We start from the raw sequence: 8,436 nt of genomic DNA on the forward strand, positions 1-8,436 counted from the left end.
GCGCAGGATCGGCAGGGTTAAGTACGGATGTGGCGTGGTTAATTTTAAGGGGTGGCCAGATGCCCTTCCTGCCGCCACCCCATACCCCCTGGGATAGAATTTGTGTACCCCAGCAGTCTGCATCTAGTGTAAATCATGAAATAGTGCGAATGTGTTTCAAATGTCTGCGAGTCATCTAACTGAGGCGGGACGTGGGGACCAGCCCGGTATTCACCTAGTTGGATGTGGGAAACCGCTTAAAATCACATCCAGGCTGGCCGGTACACCGGTTCTCGTCGTTAACCCTCTGGGAGTTTTCGGTCTGGGGCCGGCGCGCCTACCCAAGTCCAGGAAGCAGCGCATTAACACTGTCGGCTAACCTGGCGAGTCGTTTCACTTTGTTAACTAAATAAAAAAAATTAAAGTTAAATTTTTTAACACTAGACCGCAGTCCTCCTATCACTGATAGGAAAATTACAGTCTAGACAGTAAAAGATTTTTTTTTTTGTCTTTTAAGAAATTTTCTTTAATGAAGCACATCAAGACCGCCGTCTGCCCCATGACAATGACAGGCTTCACTGACTCACTTTGTGCTCAGAAGTTATGTTTTTCGGCATCCAGTACACACAACGCACCCCGTGATCCGTGACAGCGCAACAGGAGTCGCGATATCTGCTGAAAATGGCTGCTGAGGTCCAAAATTGTGAAGTGATCGTTCAAAATGAGCTGTCGCAACAGGGGTCGCGATATCTGCTCAAAATGGCTGCTGAGATCCAAAATTGTGAAGTGATTGTTCAAAATGAGCTGTCGCAACAGGAGTCGCGATATCTGTTCAAATTGGCTGCTGAGATCCAAAATTGTGAAGTGATTGTTCAAAATGTGCTGTCACACCAGCTCCACAAGATCTTCATGACGAAGCACGGTCGCTCATGCCCCTCTTCAATGTGGACACTTCGACGATCTTCTGAAAATTGTTTACACCAGTGGCCGAACGAGGTGGCGCAGTGGTTAGCACATTGGATTCGCATTCGGGAGAATGACCGTTCAAATCTCCGTCCGGCATCCAGATGTAGGTGTTCCGTGATAAGGCAAATGCTGGGATGGTTTCTTTGCAGAGGCCGCGCCCGATTTCCTTTCCCATCCTTCCTCTAATCAGAGCTTGAACTCCGTCTCTAATGACCAGTTGTCGATTTGGCGATATACTCCAATCTTCCTATACCAGCGGGGCACTATTTATTTGCTTATGACTTCTAGCTCATGACACGGATTTCACAATTGACATGGATTTCGGTTGCTAGGTGTCGCTCAACAAGAAACTTTATCACAGACCGAACCTCACTATGGGTGGGATAAAAAATGAGAGCCACCAACTTCAGCCAATGCTGCAGCGCTACGAGGTGCATTCAAGTTCTAAGGACTCCGATTTTTTTTCTAATTAACTACTCACCCGAAATCGATGAAACTGGCGTTACTTCTCGACGTAATCGCCCTGCAGACGTCACAACGCTGACGCCATAATTCCATGGCAGCGGCGAAGGCTTCTTTAGGAGTCTGTTTTGACCACTGGAAAATCTCTGAGGCAATAGCAGCATGGCTGGTGAAGGTGCGGCCACGGAGAGTGTCTTTCATTGTTGGAAAAAGCCAAAAGTCACTAGGAGCCATGTCAGGTGAGTAGGGAGCATGAGGAATCACTTCAAAGTTGTTATCACGAAGAAACTGTTGCGTAACGTTAGCTCGATGTGCGGGTGCATTGTCTTGATGAAACAGCACACGCACAGCCCTTTCCGGACGTTTTTGTTGCAGTGCAGGAAGGAATTTGTTCTTCAAAACATTTTCGTAGGATGCACCTGTTACCGTAGTGCCCTTTGGAACGCAATGGGTAAGGATTACGCCCTCGCTGTCCCAGAACATGGACACCATCACTTTTTCAGCACTGGCGGTTACCCGAAATTTTTTGGTGGCGGTGAATCTGTGTGCTTCAATTGAGCTGACTGGCGCTTTGTTTCTGGATTGAAAAATGGCATCCACATCTCATCCATTGTCACAACCAATGAAAAGAAAGTCCAGTTCATGCTGTCGTTGCGCGTCAACATTGCTCGGCAACATGCCACACGGGCAGCCATGAGGTCGTCCGTCAGCATTCGTGGCACCCACCTGGATGACACTTTTCGCATTTTCAGGTCGTCATGCAGGATTGTGTGCACAGAACCCACAGAAATGCCAACTCTGGAGGCGATCTGTTCAACAGTCATTCGGCGATCCCCCAAAATAATTCTCTCCACTTTCTCGATCATGTCGTCAGACCGGCTTGTGCGAGCCCAAGGTTGTTTCGGTTTGTTGTCACACGATGTTCTGCCTTCATTAAACTGTCGCACCCACGAACGCACTTTCGACACATCCATAACTCCATCACCACATGTCTCCTTCAACTGTCGATGAATTTCAATTGGTTTCACACCACGCAATTTCAGAAAACGAATGATTGCACACTGTTCAAGTAAGGAAAACGTCGCCATTTTAAGTATTTAAAACAGTTCTCATTCTCGCCGCTGGCGGTAAAATTCCATCTGCCGTATGGTGCTGCCATCTCTGGGACGTATTGACAATGAACGCGGCCTCATTTTAAAACAATGCACATGTTTCTATCTCTTTCCAGTCCGGAGAAAAAAAAATCGGAGGCCTTAGAACTTGAATGCACATCGTATACCAGCGGGGCACTATTTATTTGCTTATGACTTCTCGCTCATGACACGGATTTCAGAATTGACATGGATTTCGGTTGCTAGGTGTCGCTCATCAAGAAACTTTATCACGGACTGAACCTCGCTATGGATGGGATAAAAAATGAGAGCCACCAACTTCAGCCAATGCTGCAGCGCTATTAACAACGGTAGACACTTGTCTGGCCGTCATGTGATTATTACGTCATAGCTCTGTCGCTCATGCTCTGCAGTTCTTGACAAATACATTCGCTTTAAAATGCTAAATTTGGAAATTTGTGGTAAGTTCCTGTGGGACCAAACTGCTGAGGTCATCGGTCCCTAGGCTTACACACTACTTACACTAAGGGCAACAGAAACCATGCCCGAGGAACTGCTCGAACCTCCGACGCAGAGCCGCGCGAACCGTGGCAAGACGGCCCAAGACCGCGCGCCTACCCCGCGCGCACAAAATGCTAAGGACACGTAAGTTTGTAGATGACCATCTCTAAAAAGAAATAGTAAAGGAACCTTGTGTGATACATAATTAGTTCTCAGTTGGATCACGACAGCTTAATACAACACTGCGCGTAAAAGTAGGTCCGATTTTGCCCTAAAGACTACGTTCGTTCATTGTCTTGTTCTCACAGTTCACACCGCTTCCTGTTTCCTCTGCCACAAAGGAAATTTCAAGAAGATGCTGAAGGATACGAGCTGAGTGGTGTCGGACCCGTTAAGGATCGGCGGGAACGCTTTATGTCTGCGGTAGGCAGGGGGGACCACCGCAAGACCAACCTCTTCCTCCTGCAGTCCTTCCCAGAAATGCGCTTGCAAAACGGACTGTCTTCACACCGTGTGTAGACGCATCTGCAGAGCAGATTAATCGCTATACGTGGTGCTGTAAGCCGGAGACCGACATTCTTTGAGGGGTGATAGTATTAGTGATTCTAGACAAAAAACTTCATATGGACATACGCCCTATTCCGAATAGTTTCCGAGGTAGAACTTATGAAATATCACTTTTGTACGTTTTTCTTCACTAACTCGAAAACCATAACCTCCTGCGAAAAACGTGTTGCAGAACAAAATTAAACTGCATTAAATTTCCTACGAAAAAGGTCCTGTCCATCTTTTCTGTAGGAATAATAGTTTGTGCGAAGAGAGTCTGAAAAATCTCGCAGTAGGCGTAAGCACTGTAGCTTACGTACTTCCTGTAGGCCAATTTGAGGTAGCTTCGAAACTTGATAGACCATCAGTCCTTTATCAAATTATTCGTCTCAACTTCCTCTTCACTGCCGTGGTACGATGTAAACAGTGACACTCTTTGAATAATACAGAAAATAAATAACAGTGTACATAAAATGTGTTCTAATTCGGAAACCATTCGGAATAGAGCGTGGTGCATGTGTCATTTTTTGTTCAGTCATGAATACTATCACCCCTTATAACATGTACCTTTCTTCCTCACCCACGCTGTATACTAACTGAAACGCACGCAGTGGGGAACGACTACTTTTTCGTACAGAAATTAACGACAAGATAGGAATTGTTTAATTTGTACCATTGTGTTCTCTGGCATTCTCTGTGCACAATCTCAAAAGAGTATTACCCTAGTATCGACAGATGACGTGCTGTGCTAATTTGAAGTTTCGCCGTTCGTAAGAATATCGTTTCCGACAAGGGTCCATTCTCCTCAGTTAGCCTACAAAATAAGTGATTATTACGATTTTTTTTTTTTGCAAAAACTAATAAACCCATCAACTTAAATCTTTTTGCACGTTGTCTGTTGATTCTTGGATAACATTTTCTGATTTTTGTGGGAAATTCAGTTATCATTAAGGCCTCCATCCGAGGAATTAAAGCTCATCTGTCCAAAATGACGTGCCCATGGTGCAACTCCTGCAGTCTGCAAATCTTATCCGACATCATAAAATAAACAATTGTCTTAATTTATAGGATACTGCGCCGGAATAATAGTACAATTTTTTGAAATTTAAAAAAAAATAATAAAATGGCGGGCATTTGAAACAAAAGTGTAGCTTTGTCGTATTCGTTTGATCACGTTTTTGCAATAACTAATGAACAAACTTTAAAAAAACGTATTACTTTTTGCAGACATGCCCGAGGATTAATTCAACGAAGTTTCAGAAATACATCTTTAATATGAGGTATACAGCAGCGTATGGAATAAAGGAACATGAATACAGGATTGGACCGTTTCGGTAATGATTGCGTTTCATAATAAAGGAAAGCATGCATTCGTGAGAAAGACAGAACCATTTCATTAATTCCACATGCCAGCAAGATTCCTCTAAATGCCATCCATGAACGCCTGAGTACCTATTTACATGAAGAATTGAAAAATGTAGAGAATTCAGTACCCCATTAATTCTTTGTTTCTTGAACTATGGCAAGGTTTTCGGCGGTGTTAGATGGAAAGAACTATGGAGCATATTAGCAGAAACGGGCGTTCCTGATCATCTTATAACTTTGTCAGAAATCTCCACTGTGGCCATAAGGCAATAATGACTAGATAAATTATTTCAAGTCCTTTTGAACCACGTAAAGTAATTAGAAAGGTGCAGTCTGTAACCAGTTCGACTTAATATCTATGTAGAATATGTTACGAGAAAAAGTCATCATGGCTGAACTGGTGGGATCTGAATTGGAGGACGAAGAATCAATAATTTAAGATTTGTTGATGACACACACTGTCCACAGAATCACAAGTGGAAATAAAGGAACTGCTGGATATAGCTAAGAGAGAAAGCGAGAAATTTGGATTGTTAATTAATAAGAAAAAGTCCATGATCATGCTAACTGACAAAGGTGAGTCACTACCAACTACCGAAGTACTATAAGAATTTGAAGAAGTTGATCACTTTGTCTACCTGCGCTCGATGGTTCAGAAAGAGGGTGGTTACACAGGATGTAGGATTGTTCTGGGTAGGGATGCCGCATCGAAACGCACAGTGGTTTGGAACGACTGAGCCCTAACCAGATATATTAAATTGCGAGTGCTGCAATCTCTGGTGTTTCCAGATTTCCTTTATGGTGCTGAAACATGGACAATAACTGAAGGGCACCGCAAAAGAATTGATGCTTTTGAGATGTGGTCATATAGGAGGTTCTAGAATGAAATTTTCACTCTACAGCGGAGTGTGCGCTGATATGAAACTTCTGGCAGATTAAAACTGTATGCTGGACCGAGACTCGAACTCGGGACCTTTGCCTTTCGCGGGCAAGTGCTCTACCAACTGAGCTACCCAAGCACGACTCACGCCCCGTCCTCACAGCTCTACTTCTGCCAGTACCTCGTCTCCAACCCTCCAAATTTACAGAAGCTCTCCTGCGAGCCTTGCAGAACTAGCACTCCTGAAAGAAAGGATATTGCGGAGACATGGCTTAGCCACAGCCTGGGGGATGTTTCTAGAATGAAATTTTCCCTCTACAGCGGAGTGTACGCTGATATAAAACTTCCTGGCAGATTAAAACTGTGTGCCGCATCGAGACTCGAGAGCTTCTGTAAAGTTTGGAGGATAGGAGACGAGGTACTGGCAGAAGTAAAGCTGTGAGGACGGGGCGTGAGTCGTGCTTGGGTAGCTCAGTTGGTAGAGCACTAGCCCGCGAAAGGCAAAGTCTCGAATTCGAGTCTCGGTCCGGCACACAGTTTTAATCTGCCAGGAAGTTTCCTATAGGAGGTTGTTCAGAATATCATGAATGGACAAACAGACCAACAGATCAATCCTTGAGGAACTCATGTTGGAGAACTTGTCCAGAATCTGTTTTCAGCGAATTCTGCAGCTCTTTGGTCACATAATTCGACGACAGAAGGATAACTTGGAAAAGATATTCATCCAAGGAAATCTGAACGGAAAAACTTGCAGGGAAGATAACCGAGACGTTGGATAGATCACATAAAGGAGAAGAAACACCAAACATGGGGCCAGTAACTCCGAATGCAGAAAATGGAGGCAGACTCTTAACAGTATTGTGTGATGGATCACGAACTTTCAACTCTGAAAGACAGATTGTTGATGACGATCTTTATTAGTCCGCCGGCAGTACATCCGTCAGCTTGAAAAACACTGAATCGAGAAATACGCGTTTAAAGATAAACGTATGATTTCTGTCAGATTAAAATGAATTTACGTAAAAAACTTATACTCGGAGCTAATCTGCTATACTGTCACCATGCACGAATCCTTCCACGACCTCTAAATCCTGCTGTTCCACAGCAGTTTCCGCATTCGCATCTGCTCTCCGGCGCACCACAGCGAGTCCCTGCACGCCCAAACTACACTCATGCTCATAAATTAAGCATAATGCTGATACATGGTGAAACAACGCTCTGGTGGGCGGTTTGCGGGTTTAAATCACCTCGGGGTATGACCAAGCGGCGCATTTGACCTGCGGTCGTCGCACGGTGGCGATAGCAGCAGTCCACATACGCAGAAGTGTGTTGGTGCATGTCAGACTACAGTGCAGCGAGTAAGTGTGCAGACGTTTTCAGGCGCGCTAATGGTGACTGTGTGTTGAAAATGTGAGCCGTGGTAAAATTTGCTGTTTTGAAGAGCGTGTCGCAGCGCGTAGAATAAAGCAGTCGCTTTCCGTTTCTGGCGGTGGCGCCGCTGTGGCAATCGCAGCTTTGGTGTCTCCCTCTGGTGGGAAAGGGGAAAAATTGCCTGTTCAGGTGCATTTAAAGGGCGGTATGAGCTCCGCAGGGGGTGAGTCTGTCAGTTTGAGTCTAGTCAGTTGGTCAGCCGGCTAAGTGTCGGGCACTCAGTGTCTGTCTGTCTGTCTGTCTGCCGTACGTTAAGTAGTCAGTCTCGCGTCGCTAGTTGCTGGTCTGTCTCTCAGTTGTATTTATGCGGCAGTTAGTGTCTGTCTGTCGTCGGAGTGCTAGTATGTCTGTCCTTTGGATCAACTTTAAAACCAGAAAATGAGAGTCTTGCCACCCCGCCAGTAACAGAACTCAGTGTTGTGGGTTGGCTGAAGAGCCAACACCGTGTTATTAGAGGAAGCCGAAAGGCACGCGTTTTAGCTCACGCAGGCTGGCGTGAGGTCTGGAACAGGACAAGGATATTAGAATTTAGAAAAGCGGACGTAGCTGGTGGAATACTTTAACCCATTACTGATGAGCGTCGCTCTTGACTGTACATTATTCACAATATCAATAGTAACTGAACATGGCGCCTTGCTAGGTCGTAGCAAATGACGTAGCTGAAGGCTATGCTAACTATCGTCTCGGCAAATGAGAGCGTATTTTGTCAGTGAACCATCGCTAGCAAAGTCGGTTGTACAACTGGGGCGAGTGCTAGGAAGTCTCTCTAGACCTGCCGTATGGCGGCGCTCGGTCTGCAATCACTGATAGTGGCGACACGCGGGTCCGACGTATACTAACGGACCGCGGCCGATTTAAAGGCTACCACCTAGCAAGTGTGGTGTCTGGCGGTGACACCACACTCAGCTAGTGGTCGCCCAGTCGGGGCCGAGTTCCTGCATCTGAGTCTGCGCGTTAGGCCGCCAGTCTGCTCGAATTGCTCGGGCAACGGTCATTGGCGGTTGGATCGGTCGGTTGGTCGGTCGCGCACTGAGACACGAGATGGCGTGTCCGCATTGAGCGTCGGCGCATGTGAGGTCCCCACGTCAGTCCAGTGGGCAGCGCCGTATAGAAAGGGGTAGTGGCTTCGCGGTTCACACGAGAGCAACAGGAGCGAAACCACGACATTGAGCTGGCCGGCGCGAGTTGCGACGC

General features: G+C 45.9%; 1 non-coding gene across 1 annotated transcript; it reads right to left on the reverse strand.

Annotated features, from left to right (window-relative positions):
• Positions 1-5,876: 5,876 nt before the first annotated feature.
• On the reverse strand, positions 5,877-5,951 carry Trnas-cga (transfer RNA serine (anticodon CGA)). The gene has a single exon. It is a non-coding gene; the product is annotated as a tRNA-Ser (tRNA).
• Between the last annotated feature and the right edge of the window lie 2,485 nt (positions 5,952-8,436).

Source organism: Schistocerca cancellata, chromosome 7 (genome assembly GCF_023864275.1).
Source record: "Schistocerca cancellata isolate TAMUIC-IGC-003103 chromosome 7, iqSchCanc2.1, whole genome shotgun sequence".
Classification (NCBI taxonomy): domain Eukaryota; kingdom Metazoa; phylum Arthropoda; class Insecta; order Orthoptera; family Acrididae; genus Schistocerca; species Schistocerca cancellata.